Source organism: Pseudorasbora parva, chromosome 1 (assembly GCF_024679245.1).
Source record: "Pseudorasbora parva isolate DD20220531a chromosome 1, ASM2467924v1, whole genome shotgun sequence".
In the NCBI taxonomy this organism is placed as follows: Eukaryota; Metazoa; Chordata; class Actinopteri; order Cypriniformes; family Gobionidae; genus Pseudorasbora; species Pseudorasbora parva.
In genome coordinates this window covers 69,357,766-69,374,128 of record NC_090172.1, presented here as the reverse complement: position 1 = coordinate 69,374,128, position 16,363 = coordinate 69,357,766, and the positions used below count along the sequence as shown (strand labels likewise).

At 40.9% G+C, this 16,363-nt stretch overlaps 1 protein-coding gene across 8 annotated transcripts in view; it reads right to left on the bottom strand.

Annotated features, from left to right (window-relative positions):
* nrxn2b (neurexin 2b) overlaps positions 1-926 on the bottom strand; it is a 474,027-nt gene extending 473,101 nt beyond the window's left edge. The window contains exon 1 of one of the 8 annotated variants that reach the window (XM_067447624.1): positions 482-926. The gene's annotated coding sequence lies outside the window, so the exon portion shown is untranslated. The remainder of the gene's footprint in view (positions 1-481) is intronic. The other 7 variants (XM_067447626.1, XM_067447625.1, XM_067447621.1 and 4 more) reach the window with 7 other exon arrangements.
* Between the last annotated feature and the right edge of the window lie 15,437 nt (positions 927-16,363).

Below are 16,363 nucleotides of genomic sequence, written 5' to 3'. Positions count from 1 at the left end.
TGAGATTGTGGAGGGAAAACATTGTGGTGTTTTCTCTCGAAACTACATTAAACCGCATTAATAATGTGTGTGTGTGTGTGTGTGTGTGTGTGTGTGTGTGTGTGTGTGTGTGTGTGTGTGTGTGTGTGTGTGTGTGTGTGTGTCGAGACACGTGTGAGTGATCGATGCTCTGACAATTACATTCTCTTCTGTAACCATCATAATGATCCCAAAGCCCGAAACAAGAGATCACCTCCAGTCCTTCACACACACACACACACACACACACACACACACACACACACACACACACACACACACACACACACACACACACACACAGGACCGCGCTTGTATCGGAGATCAGACTGATGCTCAGCAGCTCATGTGTGTAACATTGGACACATCGACATGATGCTGATTAGAGAGAACCAATAACGCGAACGCGCGCGCGCGCACACACACACACACACACACACACACTGATCAATCAGCTCCTTACCTTCGGAATTGTCTCCGCGCGTCTCCGTCTCTCCGTCTTCCTAAATTCCTGCGGTTTTCTTCCAGTATCCGTCAGAGCGCAACGCGTCTCGATACTGCGCGTCTTCCGATGGGAGCTGATGAGCGCCGCGTCACCTGCGTCCTCACATCAGCAACGCGCGCGAACCCGCCCACAGAGACACGCCCCGCCCCGCGCCGCGGGCGGAGCCGAGCTGCAGTCAGAGCGACGCGACGCGCCGGGCACAGATGCTGTGGATCCGCGCTCCTCTGCCGAAACGCGGCTGATAATATTCCCCTCGCGACACGCGACGCGTTTAGATCCTCCGCCAGCTTCCGCCTACAGTCCACACGGAGCCATTTCGACTCAAACGAGCTGGACTGAGTCCAGAGGAGCGCGCGCGTCGCCAAACTCCCGCGTCGCGTCACCACAGGATACACATCATCACCAGAGACGAGAAATCAACATTGAAACATTCCTACAGTCATATTAAATATGAAATGCATATCAACGCGAACTCCTGTGTGGCATGTCATGAATGTGCTGGAGTCTCGCCGAGAATATCGCTTTTCAAATCTTTAAACTTCACGCGCAAAAGTCAAGCGCGCCCTTCGAGGATGTGGATGTTAAAGGTGCAGCATGTAAGCTTTTCACAGAAGAATACCGTTCGAAGATATTCAGGAAACTCGTTTCTCACACTGTAAACAAAATATTTCAAAAATAAGTTACCTGGTTGCCTTAAAATTCATTTAGAGTAAAAATTTGAGTTAATACAATGAAGCGACAACCTTTATCCAAATATTATTAACAGATTTTGAAAGCATGATTGTGTGTTATATTGGTGATGACGCAGCTATATTGTGCTGTTTTCATGATTTATCCCCGTTTTAATGTAGTTCAAACACAATAATATTTATTAAACCAATGTCCTTCGCTGTATCAGGTCACTTACTTCTTTAAGTGAAACCAACAATATTATATTACAGAAGAGAGACTAACACAACCAGGATGAGGGATTGAGCCGGGGTATCTTGGCGATCCCGGCTCAGTTTATCCGCTAATATACGGTTATCTTTCATGATCGCTGTTGGTGTGTGTGTGTCTTACGTTTGCACGACAGTGGTGAACTACATTTTGCAGACTGATGACAAGCTCACCAAGATAATATCCCGGATTAATCCCGTATCCTGGTTATCTGCATTAGGCTCCAGTTCGTCTGTTTTTGGTTTGGTCGGACATCTGACCGGCCACTGCTAAATTTAGATCGCTACGTCCATTTAACGTCCCATTGCATCATGAATATTAAGAGAATATTAACGTGCCAAACAGACGGTTAACAATAAAGGGGATTGTGCATAAGCGCAGTTTTTCATTAAACATGGGTAATGTCCTCATACGTCACAAAGACAAACGTGTGTGTGTGTGTGTGTGTGTGTCTGTGTTCATGAACCTCAGCCCTCTTTCTTGGGTCGACATGCGTTTTATCTTTCTCCTCTCTTTTTTTCTCTGTATTGTGCTTTCCCAGGGTGAGATGCGTGTTAAAGTCACACAGCTGCGATAATGAATGGACCAATAAGCAAACGGAAACAATATCCCTTTAGAGAGCTCTTATTGAACCATTAAATGGAAACACTAATGCACCATGTGTCTTCGAAAAGGAATGAACCATCCGTGCTGGCTCGCTCTCTCTCTCTCTCTGTTCATTAATTCAAGAGGTCATGCGACACACACTTCACAGTTCTCCATCCGTGTCCACACACACCTGAGCTGGCGTTGTGTTCGTCCCGGATGGTTTTTTGAGCACATCTCGGCGTACACCACTGGCCAAAGCAATTTAGTGGAGCCTTGAGTCCCGGCGGCCGTGATTTGGGCACGAGGGGCTCGGGGTTCAGGGAAGAGCTTGTGAATGTTGGTCCAAGGCCACAAAGAGCCCTGAGGACAGACACTTCAGGTTTAATTATCCCAAACGGAGAGGTCACGGGGTCACACACTAAAAGTCCAGCTAACACCATTGTCATCTTTTTGGTTTGGCTATGTGGGTGTTTATCTCAAAAACTGATGAAATTACAAGATTAGATGGACACAGAAAGATTTCACACACTCTTCTTCCTTTAGATTAGTGCGGTGCGATATTGAAGAAAAACGCGATATGCAATATCTTGTTAAATAATGCGATACGATATTGCTATTAGTGTGTAAAATCTATTTATATCATATTAAAAAACTATATTTAAAAACTGAGAATGATATTATTTATGTGTTTCTCATTCTCTCTGGGAAAATAAAGCATCGCTACAACTTCTGAAAGTGACCCGCTGTGCTTTAGCAAATCTGACAATATGATTTTAACATCAGTGTAAAGAAACAAAAAAATGTAATGCCGATATTTCAATACCAAAACCTCTTTGCTTGACTTGGTAATATATAGTTATATCGACCGAAAACTGAACATCAAGAACATCCAGGTGGACAATTATTTTTTGTTATTTTAATTTATATTTGTTATTTAAAATAAGAACTAAAAACAGTAGTCTTCGTGTGAATTACATACACACTGTGTACAGACAGCGGCAGGTTTAGTGTATTAGCCGCCTGTCACTTTAAGAGCTAATGCACGGATCCAATCGACACACACACACACGGATATCATTAACTTAAGCATAACCGACTGGGTTTACATGAATACTCGTCAAGACGGCCATTTTGACACAACAGTGTGTGTATATTCACAATGTTGAAGTAGCCTATTAAAATCATTCAGATATTGCGTGCCATTGCGATATGCATATTTGCGATATTTCGATCATTTTTATATGTTACACAGCCCTACTTCAGATTTATGACTTCCAAACATTTAGGGTCAGTTTTATAATGGGAAGGATTTGAGTCTCAGTCCTATTTCATGGAAAGCACCAAGATGGGAATAGTTTGAGACTTTGGGGTTGATGATCTCTGGAGCAGATATGAAGCATTAGACTGTAAATGAGTTGATAAGTTTAAAAATGTATATATATATATATATATATATATATATATATATATATATATATATATATATATATATATATATTAGGGGTGTAACGGTTCACAAAATTCACGGTTCGGTTCGATACGATACACTGGTGTCACGGTTCGGTTTTTTTATTATTTTTTTATTAAAACTAACAAAGTATGATTTTTTTTTTTTTTTTTACATTGAACAATTATGGAGCTATACTTTACCCATCTTCTGTGTAGTTACAGGAACAAGACATTAGCGTGCGGTGCATGTTGCGTGTGCGGTGCGCGTTGCAGGATCCCCACACCCTGTAGTGCTTTACATATGCTGCGTTTGCAGTCCGCAACTCATCCGCTGTTGCATATCACAAACACAGCATTTATTCATTATTTTTTATTTAAAATCCAAAGGTTTTTACTGAACATGCCGCGTCAGAATTCCAATTCTCGTTGTTTACTCTTTAATAGAAGTCAGGTTACGTAGCCTACTACATTTAAACAACAGTTTATTAAATTCATTTATTCATATTTATATACTTTAGATTTAGCTCACACAAGTGGCAAAACATTTAAACATAGTTTATAGCCTTAAATCACAAACATTTTAAATTAGAAACTTACAATAGTCTATTCAAAAACAGCCGACTCTCGTCTTTTCTTTCGTTTTTACACCCTTTTAAAAGAAATCCCGCAGGTCAAAAAGAACTTTGCTTTTCACCTCCAAGAAAGTACGAGTGCTCTCCATTATGGCACATTTTTTTTAACCTAAATGCCAGGTAAGGTGTCGTTTTGTTGCTTTACTTGAGAGAAAAAAAGCCATGCGTTGACTTTGAAACAAGAGTATATTTTACATGATATGCATCTGTGGTGAAATTACTAGATTTTCGCGTCAGTACATGTTTATTTTAATGCGAACAATGTTCTACCACTTTAATGCAGCAGCGCAGCGCAGCAAAAAATAGACTCGGTACGAAAACGATCCGTGCACTGCTGCAGACGCACCGCTCCTGGAACGGACTGACGGACCGCATCCGCGTGCAGTGTGAAAGCTGTCATCCGTTAACATGGGTACGGGAAAAAACGCAACGCACACGCACTGCAGACGGAGTATGTGTGAAACGGGCGTTAGGTCTCATATCCGCGGCTATAAATGGACCACTCGCCGCGGTGATGTCTTTTGCCATTTGAATAAATTGGAAATGTCTGTCTAAATGCTGCGGGGATAGTTTGTGGGATAGTTTGTTGCTGTTTCTCCTTTTTATCGTCTTGTTGTCGGCGTAAAGACAACAAGATCGTCTTGTTGTCGGCGTAAATGAGTTGATTGACATGGCATGAATTATTCCCGCTGCTGTAGCTACCATCAGCAAATGCGACATACCGTTGTTTTTTAATCCATCAATCTTGCCAACACCATCATAGCTTACAAAGAATCCAAAGTTCACCCAAACACCAGACCTGTTGGTTATTGGAGGATCTTCTATTTCTGGTTTGTTAAACGCAATAGCCATTTTGCGACGAGCATTCAGCGCGTAGCCTACTGAGTAAGCGAGCACCTGACTGAGCAGCCTAAAACATATTTGGTGTTTTTTTTTTTTCTTTCACTTCGGCGGTGTCAGGGGCATTGGCTGTTATGTCGTTTTGGTTATTGGGCTACCTTGTTGAACGCATATTATTATATTTCACACACTTTTTTTATTTTCCAAATCTAATTAATTAGTCCAAGAACCGTTCGGTACATAATGCGTACCGCGTACCGAACCGAAAGCCTCGTACCGAACGGTTCAATACGAATACGCGTATCGTTACACCCCTAATATATATATATATATATATATATATATATATATATATATATATATACACCAATCAGGCATAACATTATGACGTGTGAAGTGAATAACACTGATGATCTCTTCATCACGGCTCCTGTTAGTGGGTGGGATATACACTCACCTAAAGGATTATTAGGAACACCTGTTTAATTTCTCATTAAGGCCGTTATCTTAATCAGCCAATCACATGGCAGTTATTCAGTGCATTTAGGGGTGTGGTCCTGGTCAAGACAATCTCCTGAACTCCAAACTGAATGTCAGAATGGGAAAGAAAGGATATTTAAGCCGTTTTGAGCGTGGCATGGTTGTTGGTGCCAGACGGGCCGGTCTGAGTATTTCACAATCTGCTCAGTTACTGGGATTTACACACACAACCATTTCTAGGGTTTACAAAGAATGGTGTGAGAAGGGAAGAGCATCCAGTCTGCAGCAGTCCTGTGGGAGAAAATGCCTTGTTGATGCTCGAGGTCAGAGGAGAATGGGCCAACTGATTCAAGCTGATAGAAGAGCAACTTTGACTGAAATAACCACTCGTTACAACCGAGGTATGCAGCAAAGCATTTGAGAAGCCACAACACACACAACCTTGAGGCGGATGGGCTACAACAGCAGAAGACCCCACCGGGTACCACTCATCTCCACTACAAATAGGAAAAAGAGGCGACAATTTGCACAAGCTCACCAAAATTGGACAGTTGAAGACTGGAGAAATGTTGCCTGGTCTGATGAGTCTCGATTTCTGTTGAGACATTCAGATGGTAGAGTCAGAATTTGGCGTAACCAGAATGAGAACATGGATCCATCATGCCTTGTTCCCACTGTGCAGGCTGGTGGTGGTGGTGTAATGGTGTGGGGGATGTTTTCTGTCTATGGTGCTAATAATCCTTTAGGTGAGTGTATTAGGCAGCTAGTGAACTGCCTAATAGTTCTGCCTAATAGAACTGCCTTCCCGGTCTGCAGTGGTCAGTATCTATCAAAAGTGCTCCAAGGAAGGACCAGTGGAGAACCGGCCACAGGGTCATGGGCGGCCAAGGCTCATTGATGACCGTGGGGAGCGAAGGCTGGCCCGTGGGGTCCGATCAAACAGACGAGCTACTGGAGCTCAAACTGCAATCAACTTTAACATTTTTTGGAGCACTCGAGATGAATGACATATTATATATATATCATGTAAATGTGGCCTCCAAACGCAAGAGAGAGAAACTCAGAAGGAAAGTTTCACATCTTAGAATTTAACCTTGTGATACACACACACACACACACACACACACACATTCACTTCTGATTCATGTTTAATTCTGTTTATTCTTCTTCTGCATCTTTCATCTGATGGATACGAACTGAAGAAAAACATCACAATAACGTACAGACGAGTTAAACACTGACGATTAACGTAACCGAGCTCTTTGGTGAATATTACAGGTTATTACGACATTTGCATGAGCAGCATCAGTTTCCCATCACATGTGTGTTATAACATTTCAAAGTGACAGCTGTACTAAAAACCAAAGGACATGTTTAACATGCCTCTAATACCAGAGCCAACGATTCGTTCATAACCACAGTCACCGTTTTTAACCAATCAAATGATTCACTTGGTTCATTCCTGAATGAATCAATTGAGTGAATGATACAAATTACACAATTGTTTAATTCCTGAATGAATCAGCGTTTTGAATGAATCAATTGAGTGGATGATTCAAATGATGCACTTGTTTCATTCCTGAATGAATCAGTGCTTTGAATGAATCTATTGAGTGCATGATTCAAATGCCGCACTTGTTTCATTTCTGAATGATTCAGGGTTTTGAACAAATCAACTGAGTGAATAATTTAAATGCAGCACTTAAATCATTCCATAATGAATGGGTGCTTTGAAAGAATCAGTTGAGTAAATGATTCAAATGATGCACTTGTTTCATTTCTGAAATAAATCAGTGCTTTGAATGAATCTGTTGGGTGCATGATTCAAATGACGCACTTGTTTAATTTCTGAATGAATCAGTGCTTTGAATGAATCGATTGAGTGAATGATTTAAATGCCACACTTGTTTCATTCCTGAATAAATCAGTGTTTTAAATGAATCAATTGAGTGAATGATTCAAATGCCACACTTGTTTCATTCCTGAATGAATCAGTGTTTTAAATGAATCAATTGAGTGAATGATTCAAATGCCACACTTGTTTCATTCCTGAATGAATCAGTGCTTTGAATGAATCGATTAAGTGAATGATTCAAATGCTGCACTTGTTTCATTCCTGAATGAATCAGTGCTTTGAATGAATCTGTTGGGTGACATACTTTTGGACTTGATACTTTTGGTAATACAGCTTTCTTCAAATGACAGATCTGATAGGATATTAGCATATATTATGTGTTATATATTCAGCTCGTGTGACTGGTTTTATATCTGCTGCATGTGCAGTGGGAAGGACTGGACTGCTTCTATATATATTTAATCAGTGGTCAATAATTCAGGCCGGATGGATTATACAGTGATTGGTCTGAAATATATTTGCTCCTGAAGCGGGTCCGTCTCATATGAAGCGCTCATGTGTTCGAGATGGAGGGATAGATTATCAGAACGTGTTTGTCTGAATGTTGTGTTGAGGCTTCAATGTTCATAACTCACTCTTCTGTCTGAGATGAACGTGACATTAGAAGCTCAAACGGTTCGTGTTTTAAACACACCAACATTACGATCGTGTCTGAGAAAGCCTCTCTGAGACCATAAAACTCGTTTTCCACCCATCACACACACACACACACCGCCTCTGTTGGCCGTTCTTGTAGTTTTAGCTATATATCTACAAGATGACCATTAACATTTAGTGCTGCGATAACAGAGCGCTGGGCTCGCACTGAATTTACTGTCAGAGAGTCACAGATGGGTCAGTCAAATCTATAATGCTGGAAAATCCTGCGGAAGGTTTGGGCTTGACCTCGCAGAAGAGCTGGAAATATGGCCTGACCCTCGCCCCCAACAGACCCACTACAGGACTAATGTTAGCCGGGTCATTCCACGTCAAATCAATCAAATCGGGCAATCATCCCCAGCTCAAACGCTTTTCTGTACAAAGACAAACATAAACGGTGATGAAAGCCGAAATATGAAGGCCTTTTTATGCCAATCTCAATACTGCTGGCTTTATCCAACATTTTAGAGAAAATTATAAAAGAACGTCTTGAAGGTAATAAACTTATCAATTCTAAGCAGTTTGGGTTTAGAGGTGGGGTATTCTGCAGAAATGGCTGATTGATACCTCACCGAGAACATTAAGAGTAAGCTGGCCAAGGGTAATGTTGTGGGAGCTGTGATTATTGACCTAAAAGGGCCTTTAACACCGTGAACCACAGATATCCATAATAAAGGCTAGACGTCTTACGGCGGAGTCACCATCGTCATCACCGGCGGCCATCTTGTCACAGGCAGGCTTTCTGTCGGACTCTGTGGAACCTGATGAAAGATGAGTGATCTGTACGAACATAAATACTCTTATCTCGCTGAAATCTTGACGGATTTACAAATGGTTTGGTTTCTTACAAACGTTATTAACATGGCTACAAATCTGGATGCTTTAACACGTTGAAATTGCAGCTTTTCGTTTCGATAAATGACTTAATCATGCAGCTTGTGTAAAAAAAACTATATTCTAGCCACTATAACTCTGTGCCACTACTTCACACAATTATTCTGCTCGTTTCCTGAGAAACTCCAGGGTCTCAGCTTTCTGAAGAGGGAAGGCATTTGATAGGAACCCGTTTTTGGAATGATTCACCAACGGAAATAAAAACAGAAACAGACCTGAAAACATTTAACAGAAAGATGAAATTCCGGCTGAAGGAAAATCAAACCTGTGGACACTGAGCTATCTCCGGTCTACTGTATCGTCTGTGTTGGATATGATGGGCTGTCTCGTGTAAAGTGGTTGTGTAAATTAATCCGGTATATGTTTTTAGAAAGGCCTGACCAGGGACTGGGGTTGCAAATCAGACTATTGGCTAGAAACCTTTTATGCAACACATCTACATATTTTTTTTGTTATGGCTTGTCTATGACAATTATGTGTGTAATAATGTGTGCTGCACTGTCCCTGACAAATAAACCAATAATACAAAAAAACAGAATCCACTGTTTTGTAGAGGAAGGGGATTTTTTTTTTTTTTCACGAGATCTGGAGCCAGTTTACAAGCGTGTAAAAAGGACTTTATAAAGATGGCAGCATCATTATGTTATGTCCACACAGAGATTGGTAGATATTTTAGTGAAATCTGTTGACTTCATCAATATTTGCTGCATTATTTCCCAACGGTGATCGTTCGAACATGGGGAAAAGCACTTTTTGTTGTTTTCTGCCCCACGTTTGAAGGCATGTAACTTGAAAAGTATTAAAGGTGTTGTAATATCCTTCTAGATTCCGGTTCTTAGTGAGTTTTTCTTTGGGTTTCTCCATTTTAAAGGCCCTTGATGGTTCAGTTCCAGAGATATGGAGATCTTAATGTGGCTCCATGGGTTAACTGGTAAAATGTACACCATATTCAGAGGTCGGAAACCAAAAGTGGGTCACTTTTCATACAGCTGATAATATTTTTTTTCTTTTGAAGCGGAATACCGGAAGAACACTAGATATGTATCTTGTGTTTTTCAATCAACAAAAATGCAGAGAATATACCTGTCCAAATGTGGCTCACTTTGCATACAGCAGACACTCGTTGCATTTAAAGAGGAAAGACTGAAGAATAAATAATGTTGAAACTAGAATGTGTGTTGTTTACCTCTATCAAAAGAATTGCATAAAACATAACTCTAATAATATCCCTGGTAATAACTCTAGTAATATCCTACTCTAGTTTTCTCATCCCAAATATCAATCAATCAATCAATCAACTTTATTTATATAGCGCTTTTACAATCACGATTGTGTCAAAGCAGCTTCACAGTGTCAAACAGGGTAATATTGCGACAAAATTAGATTTGGCTGTACAGCCGTACTGGAGAAAACAGTGATGTTATCAGCTTATTTTAATTTATCATATAGCGACAATGTTGGCAGATCAGTATTATAGTTTATAGAATTAAATAAGACCTAATTCATACATTTTATTTGTATAATAAGTTGAATAACTTTAATCATATTTTTAGTGTCCCCAGGACTGGACTGCTTCTATAAATAAACCATGACTCAGATTTTTTGATATTCATATTTAATAATTGTTTACTCGACAGGTCATCCTCAATAAACCCGTCTCTGGCGTGACGAAGCCGATCTTTCAAAAACAAAAACAAAACAAAAAAAAAGCGCGATATAAATAAAGTTGACTTGACTATCCACTGAAAATGGTTGAGGTACATTAACTTGCTCTCAAACATGTACACTCTAAAGGAAATGCTGGGTTAAAATCAACCAATGTTGGGTTGAAAATGGACAAACCCAGAAATTGGGTTGTTTTTGCTGGGTTTGTCCATTTCCAACCCAACTTGGGTTGTTTTTAGCCCAGCATTGTTTAGAGTGTAGGGCCTTAAAAATGAAGATTTCAACAGAAACTTTCATGGGAATAGGAATCTACTGGCGGCTCGCGGTGTCTTTAAAAACCGGACCGCTCGGATAACCCATCGGATAAGTAATGGAAAGACTGCGTTCAGATTATGATGTTAATAGTAAAGCAAACTAAGAGAGGTGGCTGTTTCCAGCTGATCCCCATATTAATTAAAGCGTAGGATGTGAACGCTAATGGGAAAGTTTTCTAAAATGATCTAAAATAAACCAGTCAAAAAGTGAACCGATCGCCATGTTCAGGGGTCACCGTATGTTTGGTTGGTTTGGGGACGAAATCTGTAATGAAAGGTTTTAATGTACGTTGTTCAAAGAAGCCGCTTTTCCACCGTCAGACCGAACGCTGGATGGTAATTGCGGTTCCAGTTGTATATAGTCAAGCGTACGGCCCCCTGAAATAAATTCTGCTGTGTGTTTATGGATCTGCTTTTGCTTATCCCGCTCTGTAAAATGTCACATCTCCATGAAGAGCCAAATGTTTTCCTTCTTTCTGTTTCAGTCTTTTCCTCTTTCTTTTCAGGTCAGTCAATCATTGATGTTCATAAATGGAAATGTTTGTCTAATCCTGTCAGACACACCGTAAGATTCCTCCTCAATCCCATCATTCAAGCGGATATATAAACTCACCCATATTCACCTGTATCTTCTCTATCTAGCTTATACTTTAAACTTAAGCCCCTTTCACACTGCGATTCCGGCAAATACACGGATAATGTGACCCGGCATTTGTTCCCGGGCCGCTAGATTTGGTCCATTCACACTGCCAGTGAAATACCGTAATATGTGCGCTTTCACACACAACCCGTAACGGTCCCGGGTCGAGTTGACACGTGACATCCGGATGTGACGTATAACGGCGAGCGATCTCCGCTTCAGCGCGGATAGTAAGGAGCTCCGTGGTCTCGACTTGTGTCCGATGATAGTCTGCTAAATGAATAAAAGTATTTACAAAGTGGAAGCCATTGGGAACAACAGCAACTCAGCCATGAATTGTTAAATCCCAGAGCGGGGTCAGCACATGCTGAGGGTCACAGTGTGCAGAAGTCTCCAACTTTCTGCAGAGTCAACAGCTCCAGACCTCTAGACTTCTGTGGCCTTCAGATGAGCTCAAGAACAGCGGAGAGAGCTTCATGGAATGGGTTTCCATGGCCGAGCAGCTCATCCAAGCCTTACATCACCAAGAGCAATGCAAAGCGTGGGATGCAGTGGAGTAAAGCAGCCGCCACTGGACTCTAGAGCAGTGAGACGTGTTGGCCCCTTAGTTCCAGTGAAAGGAACTCTTAATGCTTCACCAAGACATTTTGGACAATTTCACGCTCCTGACTTTGTGGGATCAGTTTGTGGACGGCCCCTTCCTGTCCCAGCATGACTGCGCTCCAGTGCACAAAGCGGCGCTCCATAAAGACATGGATGAGGAGTTTGGTGTGGAGGAACTGGACTGGCCTGCACAGAGTCCTGAGCTCAACCCGATAGAACAGCTTTGGGATGAATTAGAGCGGAGACTGAGAGCCAGGCCTTCTCGTCCAACATCAGTGCCTGACCTCACAAATGAGCTTCTAGAAGAATGGGCAAAAATCCCCATAAACACACTCCTAAACCTTGAGGAAAGCCTTCCCAGAAGAGCTGGAGCTGTTAGAGAGGGGGGGCCGACTCCAGATTAAACCCCACGGAGTGTGTGTGTGTGTGTGTGTGTGTGTGTGTGTGTGTGTGTGTGTGTGAGAGAGAGAGGGTGTAAATAATGGGTTTCCTTGTATGTTGGTCTAATGTTTCTACATTTCAACAAAACTCCAGTAACATGGTTGTGTTGTTCTTTACACTTTTTCCTGTATTTGACGTATTAATCTATATTTCAGATAAAACTCCTCTCTGATGCTGCAGAGACACCGTGACAGCCTGAAAAAGAATATGAGATATTTTTTGCTCTTTATCTATATTGATCTTGTCATGTGTCTCTCAGATGAGCTTTTTGTTTAACGTTCACATTCCCTATTGTTCCAAATGTAACGTCTGATCTTCTCTCTCACGGCATCACACACACACACACACACACACACACACACACACACATGCACACACACACGGCTGTGGTTTATCACCCGTCCCAAACACAAACATAACCTGACATTAACAGAGGGATGAACAGAATCTCTTGTTAGCTTTTTATTCACATGCAGGTCTTAATGTAATCAGGAAATGATGTCATCACAAATTTACTAAAGCTGCTCTGATCACAAGTTTGTGTTTTTTAATAATCACTCAAGACTTGAAAACAAGTATTTGTTTAAAAGGCCCAGGAAAACCATCGCTAAGACTACATTTATTCTGTTTTATTTTATTGTATTATGTGTGTGTGTGTGTTTGTGCGTGTGTGTGTGTGTGTGTGCTATGACAAAATTGTATGTTAAATATGTAAATAAATAATTAGCAAATTAAAGAAATGAGTGATTAAAGCCACAATGTGCAACTTTTCACCACTAGAGGTTGCTTATTCAAATCAAAGGTGTAGCTCTAATTCAGCTCCAGCTCTTCTGGGAAGGCTTTCCTCAAGGTTTAGGAGTGTGTTTATGGGGATTTTTGCCCATTCTTCTAGAAGCTCATTTGTGAGGTCAGGCACTGATGTTGGACGAGAAGGCCTGGCTCTCAGTCTCCGCTCTAATTCATCCCAAAGCTGTTCTATCGGGTTGAGCTCAGGACTCTGTGCAGGCCAGTCCAGTTCCTCCACACCAAACTCCTCATCCATGTCTTTATGGAGCGACGCTTTGTGCACTGGAGCGCAGTCATGCTGGGACAGGAAGGGGCCGTCCACAAACTGATCCCACAAAGTCAGGAGCGTGAAATTGTCCAAGAAAAACTGATTTTAAACAGTAGGAGTATTGAGCTGCCGAAAACAAGAAATCGATGTAACACGGGCATAATTTTAATTGACAGGCGACGGATGCACACGGTCCGTGTCCCGGTTAAAATGTCTGATTTCTCTGGATTTAACATTCCTTGAAACATTTGGGATAATGTAAGTACACAAGGCAACAAAATATATAACATTGTTCTAATTAGGGATGTCCCGATCAGTCCGAGTGCGAGTCATTTGATTTTGAGTATCTGCCGATACCGAGTCCCGAAACGATATTTCTATAATACATAAAAAAAGAATAAAGAGCGAAAAAAATGGAAAATGGAAGAAGACGGATGTCCAAATGCTCATTTAGTGGAGGATTCACATAAACAAAGTTGATTCTGTCTTCAGTGAAGGTGAACAGTGTGAGAATATCAGATGTGTATCAGTGTATTGGATCCGTGCATTCGGCCTTAAAGTGACAGCAGCTTTGTAACTTTTCTACAAGTATTTAAATGAGTTTAAGTTAGTCGTCTGCTAGTGTGTCAGATGGAGCGTCACTGACTGGCTTAAACCATGATGGCATAATGTGCATTTATACAACTATAATACAATAATGCGGCGACATACAAAAGGAAATTACTTTTGATACTCAATGGGTTAGTTCAGCCAGAAATGAAATGTCTGTCATTAACTCCTCTCCCTAATGTCGCTCCACACCCGTAAGACCTCCGTTCATCTTCACACACAGTTTAAGATATTTTATATTTAGTCTGAGAGCGTATGCAAGTGTATGCACACTATACTGTCCATGTCCAGAAAGGGAATAAAAACATCATCACAGTAGTCCATATGAGACATCAGTGGGTTAATAAGAGTCTCTTGAAGCATCCAAAATACATTTGGGTCCAAAAATAACAAAAACTACGACTTTATTCAGCATTGGCTTCTCTTCTGCGTGTGTGTTCAATCCTCAAATAAAGATTCAAACGGTTATGAATCAGCGAATCGATTCATGATTCGGATCGCCAATGTCTCGTGATTTCAGCAGTTTGACACTCGATCCGAATCATTGATCGATTCACTGATTCATAACCGTTTGAATCTTTGTTTGAAGTTTGAACACAAACATTATTAATTTGGTTATTTTTGGACCAAGATGTATTTCCAATGCTTCAAGAGATTCTTCATTGGGGAGGAGTTAATGACATACATTTCATTTTGGGGTGAACTAACCCTTTAAGGTTTATCTCGTTAAGCTCATTGAAGGCGACTATGGCAAGAACAGGTACGCTCCACAGTGTTTGAAGGGTTCTGGCTTCATACTGAGCAGATCTGAGTCATGTTCTCCAACCGGATTCATCCCACAATAATAAACGCTCTCCCATCTCTCTGAATCTCTGGAGCATCTAGAAATAGAGGGACAGCATTGAATGAACTGAGAACCAAAAAATCAACACCAACAAAACACTCGAGTCTTATTTGACCTGTGTGTGTGTGTTTGTTTGTGTGTGTGTGTGTGTGTGTGTGTGTGTGTGTGTGTGTGTGTGTGTGTGTGTGTGTGTGTGTGTGTGTGTGTGTGTGTGTGTGTGATGGGTAGGTTTAGGGGCAGTGTAAGGGGATAGAAAATACGGTTTGTACAGTATGAAAACCATTACACCTATGGAATGTCCCCATGTGTCACAAAAACAAGTGTGTGTGTGTGTGTGTGTGTGTGTGTGTGTGTGTGTGTGTTTTGTTAGATACATGGACAAACATAACATCAGCCCTAAGAAGAGAGGGCACAAGAGAGGATGTCAAACATATTCGACATCAAAGCCGACGGCTCCGAGTTCAAGGGTTGGAATCAAAGCTGCCAGTCAAAGTGTTGATGATGTGATGAATAAAAGATCTCTGTCTGTCTGTCTGGAGGAGCTGTAGGGTTCACTAGCTGTTAACTCACATTGTTCTTTATTATATGACTGTGAGAATATAATTCATGTTCTTTATTTAAAGGATTGGGAAAGGTAAAAAACACGACTAACACCCCAGATAGCAAGCCGCCATCGAAATAATGGTAAATCAGCGTTAATGTGTCAGCGTGAACTGCATTGAATTAACATCACATTTGCACCCACAATTAATGTTGAAAAAAAGAGTAAAATAAGGCGAAAGGTAAAAAATGAAAGGTAGGTATTGAAGGTAAGGCATTATAATGTGATGTGTGTTAACATCATGAAACACAACTACTACAACCGACTTAAAACCACACAACCTGAACTCAACTGAAGACAAAAGAAGACAATACACCTCAAAAGATCTCAGCAGAAGCTCTTATTGAGAATGAACAGAGGTTTAGACGCTGGTGCTTTGTTGAAAATGTTTGCTAGCCATTATGGAGTAGAATAATTCACTCATTTCATCACTGACCAAAAGTGGCTATTTGTTATCAATAGACTGTATTCACAAAACATTTGCAAAAGATCAGATTCTAACTTTTAAATACATTTTAAATACTCACAGACATTAAAGGACAGGTTGCATCAGACACACTATTTAGTTTGGTATGGTACTTGGTGTTTCCTATTGTTACTGTAAGCATCTCGCGTTATCTAGACAATGCTGTCTCTCTAAGAAACGTTCAGTTTAATCAGAAATGGTTTAATCAGTCAATAAGTGGATAAATC